Here is a 27,425-nt window from a genome sequence, read left to right as displayed (position 1 = left end):
TTTATGGCAAGTTCCCCTTCCTTAGCCTAAGAGGGTCACTGTCTCTCAACTGCTCCCCAGGCCCTTGGAGAAAAAGCTCTCTGTCCTCAGTCTCTGGTCTAAGCCTTGCTTTCTCCACGCCTTCTTCTCTAACGGCATTCTGTAACCACACCTGCCCTCCAGAACTTCCTTTCTCTGACATCAGTGGTCTGTGTTTTTCCACTAGCCCCTTTCTCTCTGTATATAAAAATATACAAGTTTCCTTACTCAACCAATCTACTTAAAATAAACAAAAACTGCCTTTTCTTGATTATAGGGTAGCTATGGAAAAATTATAGACTCCTGCTCTACTATTCAAGACAGAACAGTACAGTCTGAAGTAAAAAACAAAAAAACAAAACAAAACAAAACAAAAGCCCACCAAAATCTCAGCGGTTTAATATAGAGTCAGGTAGTGGTGGTCTGGGAGATATTCTGAGGCAAGAATCCTGCATAATGGCTCAGCATTTGCATCCAGTACAATATTCATCACCCATCATCACTATGGGGGAACAGAAAGCTCCACTAAATACTGGGTAGGTCATTACTTCTGCCCATTTCTTCTTAAATTGTGTTTGTCAAGGCAAGTCACATGGCCCTGCTGATGGGGAGGAAATACAGCTGTCCTGGAGGACTGGATGAGGAGGGATTCCCAGGACTGAAGGCATGCATGCTAAACCTAAAACCAGGACAGTCTCAGGGAAATTAGAACACGTAGTCACCCTGGGGGGAATGGATATCAGTGAGCAATAGTGAGAGTTAGTACTTTTGCCATTGCAGTTTTGAGTCACAAGGCATAATTTCTTTCTCCTAACTTTCTTTTTGTAAGGCCTTCAACTGATTAAATGAGGCCCACTTGTTAGAATCTTTTCTTGACTTCTTTTCAAAGTATTTACGATGTGTTTTCAATATAGGCAGACACAGATTTAAAAAAAAAAAAAACAACTTCAAAATCATCAAAGAGAAATATTGTTGAATGATATTTCACAATATAAAAATTTGTTTGGCTGGCTATAGTTATTTGATAGACCATTTGCTTAAACTGTATAGTTGCCATGTATATTTAACAAACCTTGACTAAATACCCATGTGTACTTAGAACACTTCAGGGCACTAAGGTTACAAATAAGAAGACAGTGCCCACTGTCATCAGATCCCAAGGTCCAGTGGAGGTGACCTATATGGAAATATAATTATAATCCAGTGTGGTGGTTCTTGTAATAGTGTAAGTGCAAGACAACGTGCAAATACTATGGAGGGAGAAACTAGCTATGCCAGAGGCTCAGGAATAGTTCTGTGGACACACGACTTTTATGTTGGAAGACTGTTTGAAAAGCAGACTGGTCATGGCACATTGCAAGGCCAAAAGCAGGGAGATGGGAAGAATATTCATGGTCTAGTGGTAGTGAGACACTCACAGGACCTGGAGAGCACAATGAACAGAATGTTTCTTTCATAATCAAATGGGACCTTCTCATTCAACTATGTAGAAGCCTCTAGGGCTCTCCTCTGCCTGTAGGCTGCAGTTGAACATCTTAGCATGGCTTGCTATGTCTTTCACAAATAGAGTCCTTTGAACATTCCCATAATTGTCTCTGAGCCTTCCTACACACCTTCTACCTGCTGAGGACAGCATGCTAATGCTCCTTCCTGCAGTCCTCAGCTCATCCTCTAAACAAACTTAATTATTTTCTCCTCTGAGCCTCCATATGACCCGCACTTATTTCTTTGTTGGCACATAATTGCCAACGCAATGTAATTGTTTATGTATGTCCATGTCTTTGCCCTATGGAAATAGAGCTTTTTTAGAGAAGGAGTCATGTTTTATCCACTGCTGCATTGTAGGGTCTAGACCTGTGGCCAGCATTTACTGGAAACTCAGTATATGCTGACAGAATTAATAAGTTACAAATGAAACCCAGGAGCTAAGTGTGTAGGTGTTGTTGAGTAGAAGGTAATGTATTGCAAGTTAAATTAAATATTTGTGACAATTTTAGAGTGAGTATTAGTATTTTTCATGATGTTAGTGTCATAACTGGTAATGATGCTGAAAAAGACAAATGTGTTGAATTATTTCTCTTGAGATTCTAAAAAGAATTGCATGTTTTCTATTATGCAAATCCAGAATGTTAAGTCACAAACAATAGACCATTGCCTTTGGAATTAATGAAAAGAAAGATAGAAATAAGCCTTAGCTATAGTTTAAAAGCACTTGAAAATGGAAGTCTCAAATAAACACAGCTATAGCACAAGCTGGGAAGGGCGAGGAAAAGATTCTTTTAAAAAAATCTCTTTGGAATATAAGAATTAGTGAAGGGATTATACGGGAAAGGAGTGAAAATGAGTGGGAAATATTAGAGAGGGTGACAAAACATGAGAGACTCCTAAATCTGGGAAACCGACAAAGAGTAGTGGAAGGGGAGGTGGTGAGGGGATGGAGTAACTGGGTGATGGGCACTGGCCGGGGGGGTACTTGATGGGATGAGCACTAGGTGTTATTAAATGTTGGCAAATCGAACTTCAATTTTTTAAAAAATCCCTTTATTTCTGGATCGAAATTTATTTTTAAAAAATCATTCCCCTTTATTTCTTGAGTGGATTTGCTACAGGTTTGCCCTTTTACTGTTCTTTTCCCCCTAAAAGTAACTTTGGTTATTGATTTTCTTTATTCCTTTTGTTTATTGTCACATTAATTTCTGCTCCTATAGCTATCATTTTTGGCCTCCACATTCTTTAAATTTTGTCTTTTTTTTCAAGCATTTATATTATTTTCTGCTGAAGTTTGTTGTGTATACAGAAGTGCATAAATTATTAGCACAAGCTGGATGAATTTTCAAAATATGAGTACAAGCATGTAACCACAACACAGATCTGGAAATAGAACAATACCATCACCAGCCCCAGAAATCCCCCCTTGTACGCCTTCTAGGTCACTCTTTTGCCCTCCTTTGTGAAAATAGCCACCACCTTGACTTCTAGCAACACAAATTGGTTTTGTTTATTTTTGCAAGGTATATTGATGGGCTCACAGAGTATACTCACCTTTTTATCTGGCTTCTATAATCCAATACTTTTTTGTCATATTAACACATGTTATTGCATGTATATGTATTTTATTTATTTTCATTGATATATAATATTTCTTATTTGATGAATAATATACAGCGGTTTATTGATCCATTCTCTTACTGATGGGAATTTCCATTTCTCAGGAGTAGAAGTAAAATGTTGTATGAATATCCTTGCACTTCACTTTTGTTGCTCATTGATATGCACTTTTATTGAGTGTATATCTAGAAGTGGAAATGCTAGTTTATGTGTATGTTCAACTTCAGCAGATACTGCCAAATGGTTTTCCAGAGTGAAATGAGAGTTACAATTGTTTCATGTCATTAACTGTAGATGCTATACCCAGACTTTCTTTTTGTTTTTATATTAAGCATGCTGGTGGTGGGTAAGGATACCTCACTTGGTTTGAATTCACATGCTTCTAACTGTTGGTTTGCAACCTCCTAGGGAGCTTCCCAGGTGTGGTCTGAAACCATCCCCCATATGTGGAAGGCAGGGAGAGACTGAAGGAAAAGGCGGGCTACCTCAGATTGGTAGGTGGCAGGTTTAAGAAGTGAAGGAACAAGCCTTGCCTTGGATGCCACAAGAGGAGTAGATCTCTGTACCTTCTGTCAAATCTTTGGTGCATATAGAGGCCTTAACTGGTTTTAGTCACATGTACCTTGCAGGTAGTCTCAGCACCAACCACATCACTATCTAGGGCTGTGTCCTTGGGACAGCTTCTAAGAGTGGGAAAGTCAAGTAGAATGAACATTCCAAGGACAGAGAAAGGACTTAGGAGCCTCTGATTACTGGGGTCCAATTCACAAGTCAACCAGCAAGTAATCATATCCTCTCCTTGACCTCCCCCAGCACTAATGATTTATTAAGCACCTTTTCATTGCTTATTGCTATCTGGATATCCTCTTTTATAAAATATCCGTTCAAATATTTTATTTATTTTTATGTTGGGTTGTTCAAATCTTATCAATTTTAAACTCCATCCATGAATTCTGGATCAGGTGTTTGTCAAATACATTTCTTGCAGGTATCTTCTTGCGCCTAGTGGCTTTCCTTTTTTTTTTTTTTTTTAAATGATAATTATTGGTGGAAATTTCTGTTAATTTCAATGCAGTCTAATTTGTTAGACTTTTCCTATTGGTGACTTTTGTATCTGATTTAAAAAGTCTTTCCATCTCCAAAAGTCACTGAATTACTCTCCTACATTGTCTTGTAGGAGCTTTATTCTTTTATCTTTCACAATTAACATATAGATCAACAATCCACTTGGAAATGAATTTTCATGTAATGTCAAGTGAGGGTCAAGTTTTGTTTGTTTGATCATTCAGTTTTGGCTTTGGTTACTTACAGATATCAGATTGGCTCAACACCATTGATTAAACCAAACTAAATGAATTCATACTGATGTTTCCAATTATAATCCCTGACCACATGGATCATTCTAATTTCCTGCCTTGTTTATCTGTAAACTCTAACTCCAACAGTGAAAAACTTGACTCTCTTTATTTATCTTCCATTTACTTAATTGCTCCAGTCTGTTACAGTAATAGCACAATTGTTTATTTATATCCCCTTCACTGAGATTGTTTCATACATTTGCAATAGATTTAGATTCTTTTGTCATAGTCTGCATTCTTTCTTGGAATGTCCTAATCTCGTGAATTTAAAAAAAAAAGTTTTTTCAACATTCAGCTTCACTTATGTGCTATAAATATCAGAAAGGGAGACAGAACATAAAGACTCCTAACTCTGGGAAACGAAGTAGGGGTGGTGGAAGGGGAGGAGGTTGGGGGGTGGGGGTGAATGGGTGACGGGCACTGAGGGGGGCACTTGATGGGATGAGCACTGGGTGTTATTCTGTATGTTGGCAAATTGAACACCAATAAAAAATAAATTTATTATAAAAAAATAAAATTCTGTGGGTTTTTGATAAATACATGATAAATACTGCCATGTATCTAGCATATAGTGTTATTTCAAATTATAGTTGTCTACTATAAATTACATGCTTATTGGTCATTTTGAATTTACTTGCTCTTGAACTTGTAGGACTTTCTGTAGAATATTTAATAGAAATGGTTTTGAGTATCATCTTTTTTTTCAAATTCTATGAAGGAAAGTTTTTAATATTCTATTATTAACCATACTGTTTACTGAAGTGTGTATGTGTATTTCCTTATAAATTTCATGTGGCAGTTAAGGAAAATTTTTTATTTTTAATTTGGTTACAGTGTTAGAATTTAGCCAACAATTTTTTTGCTAAAAGTATGGTATTTTTTTTAATTTATTTTTTATTGGTGTTCAATTTACTAACATACAGAATAACCCCCAGTGCCTGTCACCCATTCACTCCCACCGCCCGCCCTTCTCCCCTTCCACCACCCCTAGTTCGTTTCCCAGAGTTAGCAGTCTTTACGTTCTGTCTCCCTTTCTGATATTTCCCACACATTTCTTCTCCCTTCCCTTATATTCCCTTTCACTATTATTTATATTCCCCAAATGAATGAGAACATATAATGTTTGTCCTTCACTGACTGACTTACTTCACTCAGCATAATACCCTCCAGTTCCATCCACGTTGAAGCAAATGGTGGGTATTTGTCATTTCTAATAGCTGAGTAATATTCCATTGTATACATAAACCACATCTTCTTTATCCATTCATCTTTCGATGGACACCGAGGCTCCTTCCACAGTTTGGCTATCGTGGCCATTGCTGCTATAAACATCGGGGTGCAGGTGTCCTGGCGTTTCATTGCATCTGTATCTTTGGGGTAAATCCCCAGCAGTGCAATTGCTGGGTCGTAGGGCAGGTCTATTTTTAACTGTTTGAGGAACCTCCACACAGTTTTCCAGAGTGGCTGCACCAGTTCACATTCCCACCAACAGTGCAAGAGGGTTCCCTTTTTTCCGCATCCTCTCCAACATTTGTTGTTTCCTGCCTTGTTAATTTTCCCCATTCTCACTGGTGTGAGGTGGTATCTCATTGTGGTTTTGATTTGTATTTCCCTGATGGCAAGTGATGCAGAGCATTTTCTCATATGCATGTTGGCCATGTCTATGTCTTCCTCTGTTAGATTTCTCTTCATGTCTTTTGCCCATTTCATGATTGGATTGTTTGTTTCTTTGGTGTTGAGTTTAGTAAGTTCTTTATAGATCTTGGAAACTAGCCCTTTATCTGATATGTCATTTGCAAATATCTTCTCCCGTTCTGTAGGTTGTCTTTGAGTTTTGTTGACTGTATCCTTTGCTGTGCAAAAGCTTCTTATCTTGATGAAGTCCCAATAGTTCATTTTTGCTTTTGTTTCTTTTGCCTTCGTGGATGTATCTTGCAAGAAGTTACTATGGCCGAGTTCAAAAAGGGTGTTGCCTGTGTTCTTCTCTAGGATTTTGATGGAATCTTGTCTCACATTTAGATCTTTCATCCATTTTGAGTTTATCTTTGTGTATGGTGCAAGAGAGTGGTCTAGTTTCATTCTTCTGCATGTGGATGTCCAATTTTCCCAGCACCATTTATTGAAGAGACTGTCTTTCTTCCAATGGATAGTCTTTCCTCCTTTATCGAATATTAGTTGACCATAAAGTTCAGGGTCCACTTCTGGATTCTCTATTCTGTTCCACTGATCTATGCGTCTGTTTTTGTGCCAGTACCACACTGTCTTGATGACCACAGCTTTGTAGTACAACCTGAAATCTGGCATTGTGATGCCCCCAGCTCTGGTTTTCTTTTTTAAAATTCCCCTGGCTATTCGGGGTCTTTTCTGATTCCACACAAATCTTAAAATAATTTGTTCTAACTCTCTGAAGAAAGTCCATGAAATTTTGATAGGGATTGCATTAAACGTGTATATTGCCCTGGGTAACATTGACATTTTCACAATATTAATTCTGCCAATCCATGAGCATGGAGTATTTTTCCATCTCTTTGTGTCTTCCTCAATTTCTTTCAGAAGTGTTCTATAGTTTTGAGGGTATAGATCCTTTACATCTTTGGTTAGGTTTATTCCTAGGTATCTTATGCTTTTGGGTGCAATTGTAAATGGGATTGACTCCTTAATTTCTCTTTCTTCAGTCTCATTGTTAGTGTATAGAAATGCCATTGATTTCTGGGCATTGATTTTGTATCCTGCCACGCTACCAAATTGCTGTATGAGTTCTAGCAATCTTGGGGTGGAGACTTTTGGGTTTTCTATGTAGAGTATCATGTCATCGGAGAAGAGGGAGAGTTTGACTTCTTCTTTGCCAATTTGAATGCCTTTAATGTCTTTTTGTTGTCTGATTGCTGAGGCTAGGACTTCCAGTACTATGTTGAACAGCAGTGGTGAGAGTGGACATCCCTGTCTTGTTCCTGATCTTAGGGGAAAGGCTCCCAGTGCTTCCCCATTGAGAATGATATTTGCTGTGGGCTTTTCATAGATGGCTTTTAAGATGTCGAGGAATGTTCCTTCTATCCCTACACTCTGAAGAGTTTTGATCAGGAATGGATGCTGTATTTTGTCAAATGCTTTCTCTGCATCTAATGAGAGGATCATATGGTTCTTGGTTTTTCTCTTGCTGATATGATGAATCACATTGACTGTTTTACAGGTGTTGAACCAGCCTTGTGTCCCAGGGATAAATCCTACTTGGTCATGGTGAATAATTTTCTTAATGTATTGTTGGATCCTATTGGCCAGTATCTTGTTGAGAATTTTTGCATCCATGTTCATCAGGGATATTGGTCTGTAATTCTCCTTTTTGGTGGGGTCTTTGTCTGGTTTTGGAATTAAGGTGATGCTGGCCTCATAGAACGAATTTGGAAGTATTCCATCTCTTTCTATCTTTCCAAACAGCTTTAGGAGAATAGGTATGGTTTCTTCTTTAAAGGTTTGATAAAATTCCCCAGGGAAGCCATCTGGCCCTGGACTATTGTGTCTTGGGAGGTTTTTGATGACTGCTTCAATTTCCTCCCTGGTTATTGGCTTGTTCAGGTTTTCTATTTCTTCCTGTTCCAGTTTTGGTAGTTTGTGGCTTTCCAGGAATGCGTCCATTTCTCCTAGATTGCCTAATTTATTGGCATATAGCTGTTCATAATATGTTTTAAAATCGTTTGTATTTCCTTGGTGTTGGTAGTGATCTCTCCTTTCTCATTCATGATTTTATTAATTTGAGTCTTCTCTCTCTTCTTTTTAATAAGGCTGGCTAATGGTTTATCTATCTTATTAATTCTTTCAAAGAACCAACTCCTGGTTCTGTTGATCTGTTCCACAGTTCTTCTGGTCTCGATTTCGTTGAGTTCTGCTCGAATCTTTATTACTCCCTTCTTCTCTTGGGTGTAGGATCTATTTGCTGTTTTTTCTCTAGCTCCTTTATGTGTAAGGTTAGCTTTTGTATTTGAGTTCTTTCCAGTTTTTGAATGGATGCTTGTATTGCGATGTATTTCCCCCTTAGGACTGCTTTTGCTGCATCCCAAAGATTTTGGATGGTTGTATCTTCATTCTCATTAGTTTCCATGAATGTTTTTAATTCTTCCTTAATTTCCTGGTTGACCCTTTCATCTTTTAGCAGGATGGTCCTTAACCTCCACGTGTTTGAGGTCCTTCCAAACTTCTTGTTGTGATTTAGTTCTAATTTCAAGGCATTATGGTCTGAGAATATGCAGGGGACGATCCCAATCTTTTGGTATCGGTTCAGACCCGATTTGTGACCCAATATGTGGTCTATTCTGGAGAAAGTTCCATGTGCACTTGAGAAGAATGTGTATTCAGTTGAGTTTGGATGTAAAGTTCTATAGATATCTGTGAAATCCATCTGGTCCAGTGTATCATTTAAAGCTCTCGTTTCTTTGGAGATGTTGTGCTTAGAAGACCTATCGAGTACAGAAAGAGCTAGATTGAAGTCACCAAGTATAAGTGTATTATTATCTAAGTATTTCTTCACTTTGGTTAATAATTGATTTATATATTTGGCAGCTCCCACATTCGGGGCATATATATTGAGGATTGTTAAGTCCTCTTGTTGAATAGATCCTTTAAGTATGATATAGTGTCCCTCTTCATCTCTCACTACAGTCTTCGGGGTAAATTTTAGTTTATCTGATATAAGGATGGCTACTCCTGCTTCCTTTGAGGACCATTCGAATGGTAAATGGTTCTCCAACCTTTTATTTTCAGGCTGTAGGTGTCCTTCTGTCTAAAATGAGTCTCTTGTAGACAGCAAATAGATGGGTCCTGCTTTTTTATCCAGTCTGAAACCCTGCGCCTTTTGATGGGGTCATTAAGCCCGTTCACATTCAGAGTTACTATTGAGAGATATGAATTTAGTGTCATCATGATAACTATTCAGTCCTTGTTTTTGTGGAATGTTCTACTGAACTTCTTCTTAAAGGGGAATTTTAAGAGTCCCCCTTAAAATTTCTTGCAGAGCTGGTTTGGAGGTCACATATTCTTTTAGTTGCTGCCTGTCTTGGAAGCTCTTTATCTCTCCTTCCATTTTGAATGAGAGCCTTGCTGGATAAAGGATTCTTGGTTGCATGTTCTTCTCATTTAGGACCCTGAATATATCCTGCCAGCCCTTTCTGGCCTGCCAGGACTCTGTGGAGAGGTCTGCTGTTATCCTAATACTCCTCCCCATAAAAGTCAGGGATTTCTTGTCTCTTGCTGCTTTAAGGATCTTCTCTTTATCTTTGGAATTTGCAAGCTTCACTATTAAATGTCGAGGTGTTGAATGGTTTTTATTGATTTTAGGGGGGGGATCTCTCTAGTTCCTGGATCTGAATGCCTGTTTCCCTTCCCAGATTAGGAAAGTTTTCAGCTAGGATTTGTTCAAATACATCTTCTGGCCCTCTGGCCCTTTCGGCGCCCTCGGAAACCCCAATCAAACGTAGGTTTTTCTTCCTCAGGCTGTCGTTTATTTCCCTTATTCTATCTTCATGGTCTTTTAATTGTTTGTCTCTTTTTTCCTCAGTTTCCCTCTTTGCTATCAACTTGTCTTCTATGTCACTCACTCGTTCTTCCACCTCGTTAACCCTCGTCGTTAGGACTTCTAGTTTGGATTGCATCTCATTCAATTGATTTTTAATTTCTGCCTGATTAGCTCTAAATTCTGCAGTCATGAAGTCTCTTGAGTCCTTTATGCTTTTTTCTAGAGCCACCAGTAGCTGTATAATAGTGCTTCTGAATTGGCTTTCTGACATTGAATTGTAATCCAGATTTTGTAACTCTGGGGGAGAGAGGACTGTTTCTGATTCTTTCTTTTGAGGTGAGGTTTTCCTTCTAGTCATTTTGCTCAGTGCAGAGTGGCCAAAAGCAAGTTGCACTGGGAAAAGGAGAAAAAGAGGAGAGAAAGAAGGAAAGAAAAGAGAAAGAGAAAAAAAAGGAAGGAAAAAAAACGAAAAAAAAAAGAAGAAAAAGAGAAAGAAAAAGAAAGAAAGGAGAAAAAAAGGGGGGTGGGGGAAGGAAACAAATCAAAAAGCAAAAAAAAAAAAAAAAAAAAAGAACCACGGGGGAGTATCTTCTGATTCTGTGTACTTTAAGTCCCTTGGCTCCCCCTGGAAGTTGTCAGTCAGTCTAGCTGGTCTTCTGGGGGAGGGGCCTGCTGTGCTGATTTTCAGGTGTTAGAAGTTGGGGGAGCTGCTCTGCCCCTGCTTGGTGCAGGGCTCAGTGGGGGTTGTTTACCCCATGAGGCCCCAGGAGCAACAGCCCTAGTGGCGGGGCCAGCTCTGGAAACCTGGATTCAGCCCCCCCAGGAACTCCGGAGCTCTCGGTCTGCAGGGCCTGGAGGCTCCGGGGCGGGGCCGCTGATCTGCTCAGCTGGGGCAGGAGCGTCCTCGCTGTCCTGGGCCCTCCCGGCCTCTGCCTGTCCTGGGGGAGGCGGGATCCTGGGCTGTGTCCCGGCGCCCTGTGCTCTGTCGCCTGCGCTGGTGGATTCGCGCTCCCGGGCCGCGCAACCCCCTCCGCGGAGCCGCCCCGAGCCCCCCCGAGCTGCTCCGGGTCCCGCCGTGCGCGCTGCAGCCCTTAGGGAGCTCGGCGCACTCTCCCGGGGCGCAGGTGCCTGTTAGTGTCCCCGGGAGCCCGAGGGCATCCCCGCCCTCCTGGGTCCTGTTCCACCTCCCTGGAGCCCCTTTCCGCCCGGGAAGGTCGGTGCAGCTCCTGCTCCTCCGGGACGGGGCTCTCCTGTCCTGGGGACACTCGCCCCGGCCTCAGCCCGGCTCCTCGCGGGGCCCCTCCCCCTTGGAGGCCTTTGTTTCTTTACTTCTTTTTCCCCGTCTTCCTGTCTTGATAGAAGCGCGAACTCTTCTCACTGTAGCGTTCCAGCTGGTCTCTCTTTAAACCGCAGGCCGAATTCGTAGATTTTCAGGATGATTTGAAGGTTTTCTAGGTAATTTGGTGGGGACAGGTGATTTGGGGACCCTACTCTTCCGCCGTCTTGCCCCTCCCCCCCTAAAAGTATGGTATTATCATGTCTTTTAGGAAGATTGACCTGGATTTTTTCTTTTTTTAAATATCCTTACCCATTTTTGGTATTGGGCTTATTCTGGTATGACAAAAGGAAGTGAAAAGAATTTCTTTTTTTAGCTGTTATCTAGAAGAATTTGTGTGTAGTTCATTTTTTCCCCTTTGACTGTTGGAATAATTCATTGGCCTGGTTATCAGTCTTATAAGATTTTTAATGAAAATAGAAAACAATAACAAACAAACAATAAATACAATAAGAATATTTAGGATTATTTGTGTTTTCTATTTTCTCTTGTGTCAGTTTTGGGAAGTTTTAGGATTTGTCTTTTTAATGTAAATTTTCAGATCTATTGGAAAAATGTCATTTATAATATCCTCTTCTTATCGCATTCATGTCTGTCAGATTTGTGGTAAAATCCCCTTTTATGTTTCTGATATTTGTAATTTGTACCATCATTTTTCTCTTAGTCAGTTTTTCAAAATGTTCACCAATTTTGTTCTTCATTTCAAAGAATCAGTTGATAACTGTTTATTTTCTATTCTGCCTGTTTCCTAGTTTATTAATTTCTGGTTTGATCTCTGTCTTTTTTCCTTCTAGGATAAATTTCAATTATCCTTGTTTTTTTTAAACTTCTTGAGGTGAATATTTAGATCTTTGAATTTCCACTTTTCTTCTTTTCTAATATGTGTATTTAAGGGTATAGATTTAGCTGTAAGTATACTTGAATGATATCTCATAATTTCCGACAGACATATTTTTATTACATTCACTTCAAAGTGTTTTCTGATTTCCTTTAGGATTATTATATGGATTCATACATTATTTATAAGCATATGTCTAAATTTCCAAATATATAAGAATATTTTTTATGTGTTATTACTTTCTAGCTTATTTCCCATGTTGGCAGAGAGTAAGGTCTAAATTGTGTTTATATTTGAAATTTGCTGAGACAGGTCTATTGCCCATCATTTGGTTAATTTCGGTAAATGTTGGATTGGTACTTGAAAAGATTGTGTTTACTGAAATTACTGGTTTCAGTATTCTATATATGTCAATTTGGTTAGTTGATGAGTTTAATCATAATCGGTTAATTAGGTTTGTCTGAAACCGAGTTTCACCATAAAACCTGATTTACTATATTCTTTGCTTTTATCCCTAGGAATAAGTAACAATACATTTATATATTTAGAAGTTCCTAGAGAACATCTGGATTATTTATCAGTATTCGTTTTTCTTGGTCATCAAGAAATCTGAGTTATATATTCCCACCATGATGCTCTACTTAGCTATTCAGCTCCCCAATCTGGCTGTAGTCTTTTGGCTTTCTTCACCGATTAATAAACAAATGTCTTGGGTGATCTCAATGGTGAGGCTACCTGGCTCTTTATTAGGCAGTTCCTAATCTGTGGCATCTTTGCTTCTTAAGTATTGGTTATCTCAGTAGCCGTAAAGCATATGTTACTCTCACCAGCCCCAAGAGGATGCCAAAATTATGATTAGTTTCTCTACTCCTTAGCATTCTCTTTTTGTTAAACTTCTCAGCTTGGAATACACATAAATCTGTTAATGCTTTGCTGGGAAAGTGATATAAAGTGTTGGTATCACCCCAATGCATTTCCCTTCTTTCCATGGTCCTAATTCTGGCTCCTTCAGTGACTCTTTGGTGCATTCAAATTATTTTTGTATTTTACCCATCTATTCTCTCTGTTCTCAGCAGGAGTTTTGGGCTGCTACAAGCTAGATCTTCATTACCAGGAGTAGAACTATTTTTGTTTGTTAGCTTCTGGCTTCTTGAATTGAAACTATAACTCATTTAATTCCCATACTGTTGATTTTCATAAATAAATACATATCAGGCTGTATACTTACTTCTAAATATCACATTGACTTAATCTCTGAGGCTTTGATTTAATGCTTTCATAGTTCATTTCAAAATATTTTGCAATTTTCATTGTGATATTTTTCTTAACCCCTGAGTAATTAAGCAGAACATTTAAAAAATAACTTTTAGGCACATATTTTTGTTTGTTTTTAAAAATATATTTTCATTACTGATTTTGAAGTAATTTATATTGTTGTAAGACAATGTGCTATCAAAGTCTGGACCAGGAACTGGTACCATGTCATCGGTTGACACTTGTTAGAAATGTGAATTCGTAAGCTGCACCCAAATCTACTAAATCAGAATCTCTAGGGACAGAAGCCAGCTATCTTGTGTTATAAGAAGCTTAGTAGGTGATTCTTATTTACAATAAAGGTTGAAAAGCACTTGTATGTATGAGATTAATTATCTGAATTTCTTAAGACTATAAGACTTTTTTTGTGACTTAGTATATGGTCAGTTTTTTAAAAAAGAGAATGTGTTCATTAAAAAAAATCCTATTTGTATTTGTTGGGTGTAGGCTTTTATATTACATTAATTGTATTATTTAAATAAGTAAATAATTTATATACTTTCCAGTTCTTCTTTTTTTTTTTTTTATTTATTTATTTTTATTGGTGTTCAATTTACTAACATACAGAATAACACCCAGTGCCCGTCACCCATTCACTCCCACCCCCCGCCCTCCTCCCCTTCTACCACCCCTAGTTCGTTTCCCAGAGTTAGCAGTCTTTACGTTCTGTCTCCCTTTCTGATATTTCCCACACATTTCTTCTCCCTTCCCTTATTTTCCCTTTCACTATTATTTATATTCCCCAAATGAATGAGAACATATAATGTTTGTCCTTCTCCGACTGACTTACTTCACTCAGCATAATACCCTCCAGTTCCATCCACGTTGAAGCAAATGGTGGGTATTTGTCATTTCTAATAGCTGAGTAATATTCCATTGTATACATAAACCACATCTTCTTTATCCATTCATCTTTCGTTGGACACCGAGGCTCCTTCCACAGTTTGGCTATAGTGGCCATTGCTGCTAGAAACATCGGGGTGCAGGTGTCCCGGCGTTTCATTGCATTTGTATCTTTGGGGTAAATCCCCAATAGTGCAATTGCTGGGTCGTAGGGCAGGTATATTTTTAACTGTTTGAGGAACCTCCACACAGTTTTCCAGAGTGGCTGCACCAGTTCACATTCCCACCAACAGTGTAAGAGGGTTCCCTTTTCTCCGCATCCTCTCCAACATTTGTTGTTTCCTGCCTTGTTAATTTTCCCCATTCTCACTGGTGTGAGGTGGTATCTCATTGTAGTTTTGATTTGTATTTCCCTGATGGCAAGTGATGCAGAGCATTTTCTCATATGCATGTTGGCCATGTCTATGTCTTCCTCTGTGAGATTTCTGTTCATGTCTTTTGCCCATTTCATGATTGGATTGTTTGTTTCTTTGGTGTTGAGTTTAATAAGTTCTTTATAGATCTTGGAAACTAGCCCTTTATCTGATATGTCATTTGCAAATATCTTCTCCCATTCTGTAGGTTGTCTTTGAGAAATTAAGGAGTCAATCCCATTTACAATTGCACCCAAAAGCATAAGATACCTAGGAATAAACCTAACCAAAGATGTAAAGGATCTATACCCTCAAAACTATAGAACACTTCTGAAAGAAATTGAGGAAGACACAAAGAGATGGAAAAATATTCCATGCTCATGGATTGGCAGAATTAATATTGTGAAAATGTCAATGTTACCCAGGGCAATATACACGTTTATTGCAATCCCTATCAAAATACCATGGACTTTCTTCAGAGAGTTAGAACAAATTATTTTAAGATTTGTGTGGAATCAGAAAAGACCCCGAATAGCCAGGGGAATTTTAAAAAAGAAAACCAGAGCTGGGGGCATCACAATGCCAGATTTCAGGTTGTACTACAAAGCTGTGGTCATCAAGACAGTGTGGTACTGGCACAAAAACAGACACATAGATCAGTGGAACAGAATAGAGAATTCAGAAGTGGACCCTGAACTTTATGGGCAACTAATATTCGATAAAGGAGGAAAGACTATCCATTGGAAGAAAGACAGTCTCTTCAATAAATGGTGCTGGGAAAATTGGACATCCACATGCAGAAGAATGAAACTAGACCACTCTCTTTCACCATACACAAAGCTAAACTCAAAATGGATGAAAGATCTAAATGTGAGACAAGATTCCATCAAAATCCTAGAGAAGAACACAGGCAACACCCTTTTTGAACTCGGCCATAGTAACTTCTTGCAAGATACATCCACAAAGGCAAAAGAAACAAAAGCAAAAATGAACTATTGGGACTTCATCAAGATAAGAAGCTTTTGCACAGCAAAGGATACAGTCAACAAAACTTTCCAGTTCTTCAATATTCTTGATCTATCAGTTTTGGGAGGCATAAAACCATGGTTCTTTTTCCTCTTGTATTCATTTATTCATTCAATAAATAATAATTGATGTCCACTATGTGCCAAATACTGTTATTGATATTTTTTAATACCAAGGAATGAACATCTTCATTCTTATTAATGCTATTTCTTTTAAGTTCCACTTTTTAAATAGTGAGAGGCCTGTGTCTACATTCCTTTGCTTAGAATATGCATCATATGCATTTTCCTGCCTATTTCTATTCTACTCTGCAGTTTTATTTTAGGTGGGTCTCTTGTGATCAATAAGAGGTAGAAGTGATAACATTCATTAAAAGGTTAATTAGTTTATGTGTTGTAATTACAGGCATATTCAGATATATGTCCATCCATTAACACTTTTTTCCTGATTATTATCCTTTTCCAATTGTCTCTTTCTCCCTCTTATTTTGTAAGGTTGATAATCATATATCCCATTTTTATTGTTTTGCTAAAAACCTTCATATTTGGGGATCCCTGGGTGGCTCAGTGGTTTAACGCCTGCCTTCAGCCCAGGGTGTGATCCTGGAGTCCCGGGATCGAGTCCCACATCAGGCTCCCTGCATGAAGCCTGCTTCTCCCTCTGCCTGTGTCTCTGTCTCTCTCTCATGAATAAATAAAATCTTTTAAAAAAAAAAGCCTCTCATATTTCTATTATCTTTATCATTACAATGTGATTACTAAATATTCATCTAATGACTCAAAGTGACTTGAATCAGATTTCGTATGATTGATAAATTGATTCTAAAATTTATGTGGAAATTCAAAGGACTTAGAATAGCCAAAACAATCTTTACATAACAAAAGAACAAAATTAGATGACTTTCACCTGATTTCAATCTAAGGCTAGGCAAAGAATAGAAAAATAAAAGGGGAGAAAAGAATCACCAGAACTTTTGATATAATAAAAAGAAAATGGCCTAAAATGTGAATCATTAAACTGCTAGAGAGTAACACTAGGGCAGAAAAATTATTCAAAAAATTAAAGATCCAATAAACGGAGCAAACTCTAAGCAGGATAAATACAAAGGAAGTCAAAGAAGGAACATCAGAATCAAACTAAAATTTAAAACAACAGTTTTAAAAGTTAAAATCATCAGCTTAAAGCAAAAGACCAAGAGAAAGCTTGAAATCAATCAGAGATTTAAAAACACAGTTTTGGGGGGCATCTGGGTGGCTTAGTGGTTGAGCATCCACCTTTGGCTCAGGGCGTGATCAGGGATCCCGGGATCGAGTCCTGCATCCCTCTGAGTCCTTCTCCCTCTGTGTCTCTCTCTGTCTCTCATAAATAAATAAAATCTTTTTTAAAAAATAAAATAAAAACACAGTTTTGTATCTTCTCTGGTGCTGCCTGGGCTGGTGGCAACCATCTCCTGCTTGGCATCACAGCCACCCTCAGACTTCTGGTGAAGACGAATATCCTTAAAAAAAAGGACCAAGAAGTTCATGGGGCACCAGGCTGATATGTCAAAAGTAACTGCAGCTGGCGGAAACCCAGAGGCATTGACAGTAGGGTGTGCAGAAGATTCGAGGATGAGATCTTGACGTCCAGTACTGGTTACAGAAGCAGTAAGAAGACACAGCACATGCTGTCCAGTGGCTTCCAGAAGTTTCTAGTCTACAACGTCAAGGAGTTTGAAATGCTGCTGATGTGCAACAAATACCATTGTGCAGAGATTGCCCACAACATCTCCTCCAAGAACCGCAGAGCCACTATGGAAAGAGCAGCCCAGTTGGCCATCAGGAGTCACCAATCCCAACATTGGGCTGCACAGCAAAGAAAATGAATAGACAGGCCGCTTATGTGTGTGTCGTGTTTGTGTTAAGAAAACCATAAAACTACTAAAAATAAATAAATAAATACTGTTTTTGATATGGTATTGGCAAGATGGTGGGGTACCAAGCTCTCCACTTGTATCTCCCCTTAGCACAGTGACTTGATAGCCCTCCTTTGACAGAAGTGCCTTTGTGGGAACTTTGTGACCCAGACAGGAGATTGTGGAACCTGGATAGAGTCCAGCACCAAGAGGCCTCTGCAGGTAGCTGACTGACTGACGGGTCCTGGCTGCCGATCCAGAAACAGCTCTGTACCCCTGCGGACTAGGCTACAGCCCCCTTGGGATGTCACCAGCACCCTCTGCCAAGGGACTGGGAGAAGTTGCACCCACCCATACCTTTAATAATAGGCCTGGGACCTTAGTTTGGGCTGTGGCCTCTGAAGCAGCTTGTGACTTGGCTTCAGGCCCTCTTGACTCTGGTCTGGGACTCCCTGGACCCAAGCCCACCCTGAAACAGCCCTTTAACTAGGCTCCAGCCAGTCCCAGCTACAGTCCAGGAGTGGTCCTGCCAGAAAGAGACACTCCCATCAGCACCCTCATGGGTTTGCTTGGCTCCAACCCCATCCAGCCACAGTCTGTTAGAAGTCCTTCTGGTCCAGGGACCTGTTGGGAGACATGCCTGTGATGCCCCCAGAGGAAAGTCAAACAACCTTAGTCTGACAGAAGATCCTGAAATGATCCTGTGACTGGACCCCAATCCCTCCCAGCCACTAACTGCAACAGTCCCACTGACCCAGGTACCTGATGGGAGACTTGGTCATTAGTTGCCCCCAAAGGCAAAACAGACAACCTGGATCTAACAACAAATCCTGAAATGGCCCCATGACTCTCACCAGTTCTAGTCATTGGACATGAGCAGTTCTCCCCACCCAGAAACTCAGCAGGACATATACCTGCCCGTACTCCCAGAGTGAACCCCAAACCTCAGACTGATTACAGATCCTGAAACAGCTTTATAATTCAGCCCCAGACACTCCAGCCAGAAAGATCTGCCTACTCAGATACCTGGTGGGGAACATGCCCATCTGTGCCTCAAGAGGCAGGTCCACAGACTCTAATCTTGACTGTAGCATCTGAAACAGCTGACATGTTTCCAGACCCCTTGCCTGTAGTTTGGTACCAGTGTTACTCTCTCAAGGGACCACCCAGTGACCAGGCAGGTGCCCTCTTAGGGAACTGGTAGGAACCACACCCACCATGTACCTGGTATCAAGCCAGCTATGTACGAACTAAACTGAGGAGTCTGAAATGTACCTTTGTCTCAGCACCACCCTGCTGACCAAGGTTCTTGGTGGCGTTTCCATCCACTCAGGGACCAGATGAGATCCATGCCCACCCAAGTTGCTGGTGACAGGTCCACCAACCATGGACCCCACTGCAGACCCAGCAATAGCCCAGACATACCAGTTCCAACCCATATGATGGTGATTCCAGAGGCAATATCATTGGCCCAGTAAACTAACAAGAAAATGTCTGAAAACTGCTGGAAACCAGTCTATAAAGACTGGAAGAGTTGTTACCTCCCTCAAATGCACAGTCAGCAACACAAGGCTACATGGATCATAAAGAATCAGGCAAATATGACACCACCAGAGGAAACTAAGAAAGCTTCATTAACTCCAAAGACATGGAGATCTAGAAATTGCCTGACAAAGCTTACAAAATAATCATTCTCCAGGAAGACATCACGATCTCATTTAATTATTCTATTAGTTGGGATTCTCCAGAAAAACATAACCAATAGGGTATATCTACAGATACACAGAAAGAGATTTATTGGAAGGATTTGTCTCATGCTATTAGGGAGGCTGACAGGCCCCCAAGATCTATGGTCTGAAGCTAGAGACTCCAGAGAGCTGATGATGTGGGTCCAGTGTGTATGCAAAGGCCTGAGAATCAGGAGAGCTGGTGGTATTGCCCCAATCTGAATCCTAGCAGGCTCAAGACTCAGCAAAAGCCCGTGTTTCAGCGTGAGTCAAAAGACAGGAGACAATTGATGTTCAACTTAAAGACAATGGGTAGAAGAATCTCCCCTCCTTTGGGGGAGGGTCAGTCCTTTTGTTCTATTCAGGCCTTCACCTGATTAGATGAGGCCCACCCACAACAGGCAGGGCAATATCTTTCACTCAGCATATTAATTTAAATGTTAAACTAATCCAAAAATATCCTCACAGAAACATCTAGAATAATATCTGTGTACTCCATGGTCTAGCCAAGTGGACAAACACTAACTGTCATTGTTATGCATTTACTAATCGAATTTGAAATTCCAAAAAGCAAAATACAGTTATGCTAAAGTTAAAAATATCCATCTCTATAATCATAGTTGGAGATTTTATCACCCTCCCTCAGTATTTGGTACAGCACATAGACAAAAATCTCTGCATACTCATCCAGTGAATTGTTCACTTCTTTTTGTTGTTTTTCACCTCTAATATTAGACTTTTCAGCCCTGGATTTTCCATTTGGCTCCTTTCTATAGCTTTCATTTCTGTGCTGATTCCCCACCTGTTCACTCTTATGTCCATCCTTTCCATGAACATTATTTGAATAGCTGTTTGCACGTGCTTATCTGCTAATTCCATCATCCAAATTATCTTGGGGCTATTTCTATAGATGACTTTATGTTTTGATGATAGGTCACATTTTCCCACATTTTTGCATTTGTGGCATATAGTTTTTACTGTATGTTTGACTTTGTGAATATCATCCAGATGTTTAATCCCTTTGGATTACCTTCCAACAATGGCATTTGTATATGAGAACCATAAAGTTTCAAATGTTTGCCTAAAACCTCCATAACAGAGATGCCCCAGAGACCAACTTCACACTCAGCTCTATTTACCTTTTGACAAAGTAATTTCCCTTAAGGACATCATTATACTGGCTGTTCTTTTAACACATGCCTCACGCTACTGTTATAAGGATGCATGCTGATGGTATATATATATATATTTGGGGGTATATATATATGCCCCCAAATATGGGTTTCATAATTAAAATTATTTTCCTCCCACATATTCTTTCAGTAGGTCTTCTAGGCAAAAAAAGACCTGATGAGACAAGAAAACCTAGAGAGACTCATTTTCAGGAAGATTTTCCCAAGGAAAGTAGGAAAAAAATGCCCAAAGGAAGAGGTCCTCTTCCTCAGGAAGTTGATTTTCTGGCCTGATTCTCCACTGACACCTGGAACAAAATGCTGGGCATCTCCTGCTTCTTAGTTTGCACCTTCCTTTCCTTTGTTGTAATAATTGGAACAACACTGACCTCATAGGATTATTTTAAGGATTAAATGAGATGAATTGTGTCCAAATTTGGACTTCATGGTCAAGACTTGATAAACATTTGCTGAATCCAAATAGAAGGTTGTTACTTGGGATATTGGAAAAAGGAAAAACACAGGCGTTGGGTATAAATAACAAGGATTCTCTAGTAGTTCATGATTTTGGTGCATTTCTGTCTCAGTTTGCTCATTTGCAAAATGGGGATAATATTAGCCACTGCATGATGAAGTAGGATAGGTGCACTGAAATGACCATGTAAAATGGCTAATCCAGCACCTGCTTTAAAGTCTCTATACAATTAATATTAGAACTTTTTGCTTAACATTAATTTTTTAATGTGCTCTTACACAGATGCATTATGTTCTCATTTTCTGAAGCTTTAGGGCAAAAAAGCGTTGCTCCATTTAATCCATCTTCTCTCCCCCACACATGCACTCCCTCCTTCCCAACCGTTTTCCTTTCTCTGTTTTCTTTCTGCTTTAGGCTCAAGTGGATTAACTACTTCTGAGCATTAGAGACTGAGATGAATCCTCCCAAAGAAATCTCATCACAGATGGTTCAGAGCCACGCTGATTAGAATGCTTACTGTTCCAGCACTAGGACACGTTTAGAGGTGAGAAAGATAAAAACATTTCTTTCTTAAGCTGAGGATTTCCCAGAAGGTGATAGGAAAAGAGTCTAAAATCAAGGTTAAAAAAATGAATACATTATCTGTTTGATGTTTACCCATTGGCAGGTCTTATAAGTTAAGAAGAAAGTAATATCTTTGAGGGCGTTCACATTTAAAATCAGTTATGAACAAAATTCGATGGCATTGAGTGTTTGCATTAGATAAGCTCCCCAAAGCCTAAGTCTCAAAGTCAAAGATTTTATATTTCCATTAGTTTTCCTTTCTACCATTCTACTAATGTAATGAAAAGTGTGCTGGACTCAGAAAGAGGTTCTGGACCGCTGCTTATTAACTTTGCAACCTTGGGCATTTCACAGAAACGTTGTGGGCATCCTGTTTATTTGCAAAGTAAGAGAGTTAATACCACTTATGTCATCCCTTCTCTTCTGGTCCTACCATTCCTGTCCTGTCTTGTCCTGGTCGTCAATATTGCTCTCTAAGGCAATTAAAAAAAAAATCCTTCCTCCAGAAATACCCTCTTCAGTCAACAGTCCTGGAATTATTTTTTGTAAAATGAAAATGTGATATTTTTTCAAAAAAATCTTCAATCCTTGACTATGGCAGAGATCTTCTTAATCCACCATCTCTCTGCCAAAACCAACCATTATAAATAAGATTGTGTGATATTTAAATCAGTTGCTGTGGCAGACATAGTGAAGTGTGTGCTGTGATACTTACCTTGTGTTCCTTTAAATTAGACTGAAGCCAAGTGGCTCATTCCAGCCAACTGATGTCTGCTGCCAAGGCTGGTAAGAGGCAATGTACGTTCTCCTCTCCTGGGTCAATGACCTTGAAGGTATTGGGATCTTGTTGACATAGGTACAACTAGGAAAAGGGATGTTCTATCCCTATTGGACTATGTGTGAGTGTAAAATAAACCATTGTGATGTTCCACCGTGGAACATTGGGGGCTTCTTTGTTATCACAACACAGCATAGCATAGCCTGACTAATAAAGTTGCCAATAATTTCAAATTTAGAGGTTTCACATGAAAATTGTGAATCCTCATTTTACTTGAAAAACCCAAAATCGGGCAGCCCAGGTGGCTCAGCAGTTTAGTGCCACCTTCAGCCCAGGGCATGATCCTGGAGACCCAGGATCGAGTCCCGCATTGGGCTCCCTGTATGGAGCCTGTTTCTCCCTCTGCCTGTGGTCTCTGCCTCTCTCTCTCTGTATCTCTCATGAATAAATAAATAAAATCTTTTAAAAAAAAAAAGAAAAACCCAATATCTCTGATGTGGGGTTGAAACACTCGACTGGCAGAGAGCTACTGTATCTTGTGCCTCACTGGGATACCACCACTACCTTTCCCCTTCATCTTATTTCCATTATCTGCTCAACTATTGTTCTGTGTATTTGGGTTTATGACCCCTGGACTACAAAATATAATTCAACCCCCTATTATAGCATAACAGGTCCTTCCTGACTTGAGCTCATTTATCCTTATAATCTTGCAACAAATGCACCAGTAATCTTGCATGATTTGAAGTTGCTCAAAGATTTTATTGCTTTCTGTGCCCCTAGTATTTTGGGCATTCTGGTCTCTTGGCCTTTACAGTCCTTGCTGCATTGTTTACTTGGTGCATCTTTCTTCATTTTTCAATATCCACCTCCTATGTTACCTCTTTGAAAAACCTTTCCCATGTCTCTTGCACTTCTCCCAACCAGAACAATTTCTCCATTTTAACATTTACCTCTTTGTCTTATTTATGTTCTAATTTCCAAACTCAAGCACCGTGCCTGGCACAGAACAGGTACACAGTCCACGCTAACAGGATGACGGTCGAACTATGGCATTTGTTTTTCAAATTTCAGAGCAGTGCATGCCCATGGTAATGATTCAAGTAGTACAGGAAAGCTCACAGTGGAGTGAATACTCTCCCCTCCCCACTCCTAATGCCATTACTCAGACACAGCCTCTTTTTCATACTATTTCTGCTTTATTTATTCCATTGTAGGCCTCCATTACTCTAAGTACTACATTTGAACTGTATTTCTTGATTTATTGTTTTACTCCCATCTCACCCACCTCTCCCCAGCATCTGAGAGTACTACTGCTAAGCTTTACGCTCTGCCAGTTGCTTTTATACTTCTAATCATAAGTGTAAGTTCTGTTTTCTGTTCCTCTTCATAGTGTCTCTTAAATTTAGCTTCTTCTTTCCTTTCTTCCACTTCTCCCTCCTGCCCCCATAGCCTCACTCTGGAAGCAACACTAGCTATCAAGGATGTTCATATTTATACTATATTTTCACCCTAATCAGATCTTCTTTGATTTATTTATTCATTCAGCTCAATGCCTTTGTCCTTACGGCACAAGCAGGTGCCCTTCCCCCAAACCTTCCTATCTCCACCTCTACACCTCTGCCCCACACTGCCTTCTCAGTCAACTCATCTCCAACAAAAGCAAGAAACAATCCTCTTCTGCTCTGAAAGCTTCCAGCCCAATCTGTTCTCTCTGCCTTGGAATCCTATTTTCTCTGTTATTTCCTAAATCATCATGAAAGCAGGCAGGGCAGCTGAGAGCTGAGTCAGGGACTGTCCCAGGCACTCTGTGTGTGAAAAGAAATATGTCTTGTATGCTACGTAAATCAGGAGTCAACATTTTTCATTATAGACACAGATTAGACTTAATGGGCTGAATTAGTAAATTCAGAAAGGGGCCTGTCCTAGAGCCAAGTCCATCATTTTTATAACAATGTGGTGTTTTTGGAGTGTAATTCTGTAGTTCTTATAACCTGGAACTGTCAGGCTAGCTGAGGAGGCAGCCACTGTAAGAGGGATGGATAATTATTTTTTTCCACTTCAGTTTTTACAATGTAATTAGCCCAGCACTGGAAGGTTGGAGTCTTGGATTCCTGATCCAGAACTACCAATTGTTTGGCTGGACTAATCAAGTGAAGGGGTTTAATCTCTCTCTGAACTTCTCTAACACTTCAGAAGTTGGGTGAAATCATTTTCCAGGTCATTACCAACCCAAATCAGCAATATCACTCCCCTGGTGAAGATGCCATGGACTCCTTACTCATTTCTGCTGTCAGAGTCATCTGTGGGTACCATAGATAAGAGGGCTCTGGTGACTTTCTGAATGAGTGTCTGTTGTTTAATCTACCTAGCATTTATTCTCCCTCTGTTTGGTAACCTAACTGTGACTTTCCATGAAAATATACTCTACCTATCTATGTATGTGACATTGGTGGGGCTGACCACAGCCTTCAGCTCTGGAGAAACATGTGACTCATCCTTGGCTAAGTGACACATTCCACCACCCTGACCACAAGATCAAGCTCCAGATGGGCATGGACAAATTCGAGTGACTCACATATTTTTTAGGTGTGCTCTGGGAGAGACTTCTTGGAATAGAACCAATAGTGAGACTAAACAGTTGAGAAATGGATTAAAAACTATGCCCTCAAGTCATCTCTTAATTTGAACATTCTTGAAAGCAGAGCCTGAGATGAAAATTTAAGTTCAGGTAGTTTATTTGGGGACATTCTTCCAGGAAGGAGGAGTGAGGAAATAGGGAGAGTGGGAATGAGGAAAAGGAAAGCCAAAATAAGTGTTTGTTATGTTTGAGAAACATCTGTTGAGGATGTTCAGTCCTAAGAAAGAGGTATAAGAAGAGAAAATTTCCCCCCAAAGAAACTCTGAATATTATTTTACAGTTAATTATGCCTATGGTTGCTATCGTCAGTTTGTGGTCAGTGTGCTATTGAAGCTCACACAGGGAGGATAGAGTTAGGAAAACCAAGAAAATTGAAGTTAAATCACACCAGATCCTTGACACTTGGTGCCTACTCTTGTCTGGACTAATTACTAATGAAATAATCACATTTTGTTGCTGGTTATGTTGGCTATGCTGACTTGTATTGGCATTCTTGTTACACTATAGCCAAAATTATCTTGACTGATATACTTACTACTGAATGCATCAGGATGAGGAAGAAGGGGAAGAATTCAGGCAATCATGAGGTTTTTAACCTTTGTGCCTGGGCTGATTATGAATTCATTCATTGAGATAAGGAGCATTCTAAGAAGCATAGACTTAGGAAATGGATAACTTCAGTATTTAATACCTTGTATTTGAGATGCCTGCATGACACTCACTTGGAGAAATCCAGTGAGCAACTTGACATGTAGATGTGGATCTCCAGTTTAGACATAGTTTAGGGTACCCCATACATGATGGTGAGAGTTAAAAATGTCTGATGGCTGAGACCATTCATGGAGAGATGGCCAGGTGAGCACATAAAGACATAAATCAACAGAGCTGTACTGGAAGCCCTTTGAAGTTATTAAATGAAAGTTGATGTACTTGGAGGAAAGTAATCCAAATTAGATGTGAGGTGATAGACTCCAAGAAATGAGATCTGACTCATACCTTGTTCCTCGATGGTCTTATCCCAATGAACCACAGGTCCAAGTGGGCCCCAGAAAAGAGATCAAGCAGGAAATGACACCCACAGTTTCTCCTAGGCAACGGCTGCACACTTTGCACTTGGGCCTCGACAAGAGCATAATAGAGCAGAAGGATACAGAGAGAATAGATATGCTCAAAGTCCTCAGTTTCTGCCAGGCATCACACATACCCTGTGCCATTTTACCTGGTGGTCACCCTGTGGGATAGGCACTGTCGTCACATCCATTTTATAAGGGAAGCAGAGGCTTAGAGAATTTAAACAACTACCCACAATCACATGCCAGGTAGTGACAAGACCCAGAATCCAGAACCCAAGTCTACCCAATGTTAATATCTTTGCCATCTCCACTATGATATATAGTCTTCATTAGGGATATCCACATGTTCTTGGGAATAATAAGTTGTGACCATATTTATCTTCCTTATATGCCACTGATGGCATATTTCAAACTCATTTTCTAATTATGAATTACATAAGCAACCTAGTATAGCGCATTATGAGTGAAATTTGCTTAATAATTGCCTATGAGGAAAAGAGAATTCCTTTTGAATAAATGTTGGCTAGATCACAGATTGATGATAACTGTGATAAGTTGGATTATTATTAAGCAGGTAATTGCTCCCCTCACCCATTCACTGTGGGCAGAGTATACTTTCTGCCCCCTAATGTTGGGCTTAGCCATATAACATATTTTGATAATGGGATGTTAATAAACATGAAATAAACAAAGGCTTGAAATGTCTTTATGGGGTGGGCTCAACTATCTTGCACTTCTACCCTTACCTTGAGAAAAACTGGTCCCAGGACATCTGCTGGTCCCAACTGAATGAAAGGCACGTCGGGGAGTGTTGTTCCACCTAACTCATGTCCCGCAGGTTGAAGCAGAGCCACTAGAGCTGTCTACAGAGCTGTGATTATGTGAATGGACACTTACCATTTCATGCTACTGAGTTCTGGGATAGTTTGTTATGCAGCAGTAGTTGACCGAGGCAATTATTGTCAATATAGATTACATTCATTGATGATCCTGATATATTCATTAATTCAATTAATAGTTACATGGCAGTTAGTGTAGTAGGCTCTACAAACAAACTTATGAATACAACAGGTAGCCATGTCATCACAGCCTAGGGGAAGGATCAAAAGAGTAAGTGTTAAAAATGGAGAAATCATTCTGTTTGGGAGAAATGCAAGAAAGGTGTAGGAAAGATTTCCCAAAGAAGTAAAATAAAGCTGGATATTGAAAAACAAAGAAGGATTCGCCAAATAAACAATGCAGCAAGGACTGTAAAATCCAAGAGACCAGAATACCTAAAATACTAGAGGCATAGAATGCAATGAAATCTTTGAGCATTTCAAATTGTGCAAGATTGCTGGT

At 39.7% G+C, this 27,425-nt stretch overlaps 1 long non-coding RNA gene across 1 annotated transcript; it reads left to right on the top strand.

The window, feature by feature from the left end:
* Positions 1–1,832: 1,832 nt before the first annotated feature.
* LOC140603421 (uncharacterized) lies at positions 1,833–22,519 on the top strand. The gene is made up of 3 exons (XR_012006407.1): positions 1,833–1,972; positions 21,443–21,572; positions 22,328–22,519. It is a non-coding gene; the product is annotated as an uncharacterized lncRNA (long non-coding RNA).
* The last annotated feature ends 4,906 nt before the right edge of the window (positions 22,520–27,425 follow it).

The sequence above is a fragment of the Canis lupus genome, chromosome 14 (assembly GCF_048164855.1).
Source record: "Canis lupus baileyi chromosome 14, mCanLup2.hap1, whole genome shotgun sequence".
NCBI classification, from domain to species: domain Eukaryota; kingdom Metazoa; phylum Chordata; class Mammalia; order Carnivora; family Canidae; genus Canis; species Canis lupus.
Note: the sequence above shows the minus strand (reverse complement) of the source record. Positions and strands in the feature narration are given on the sequence as shown.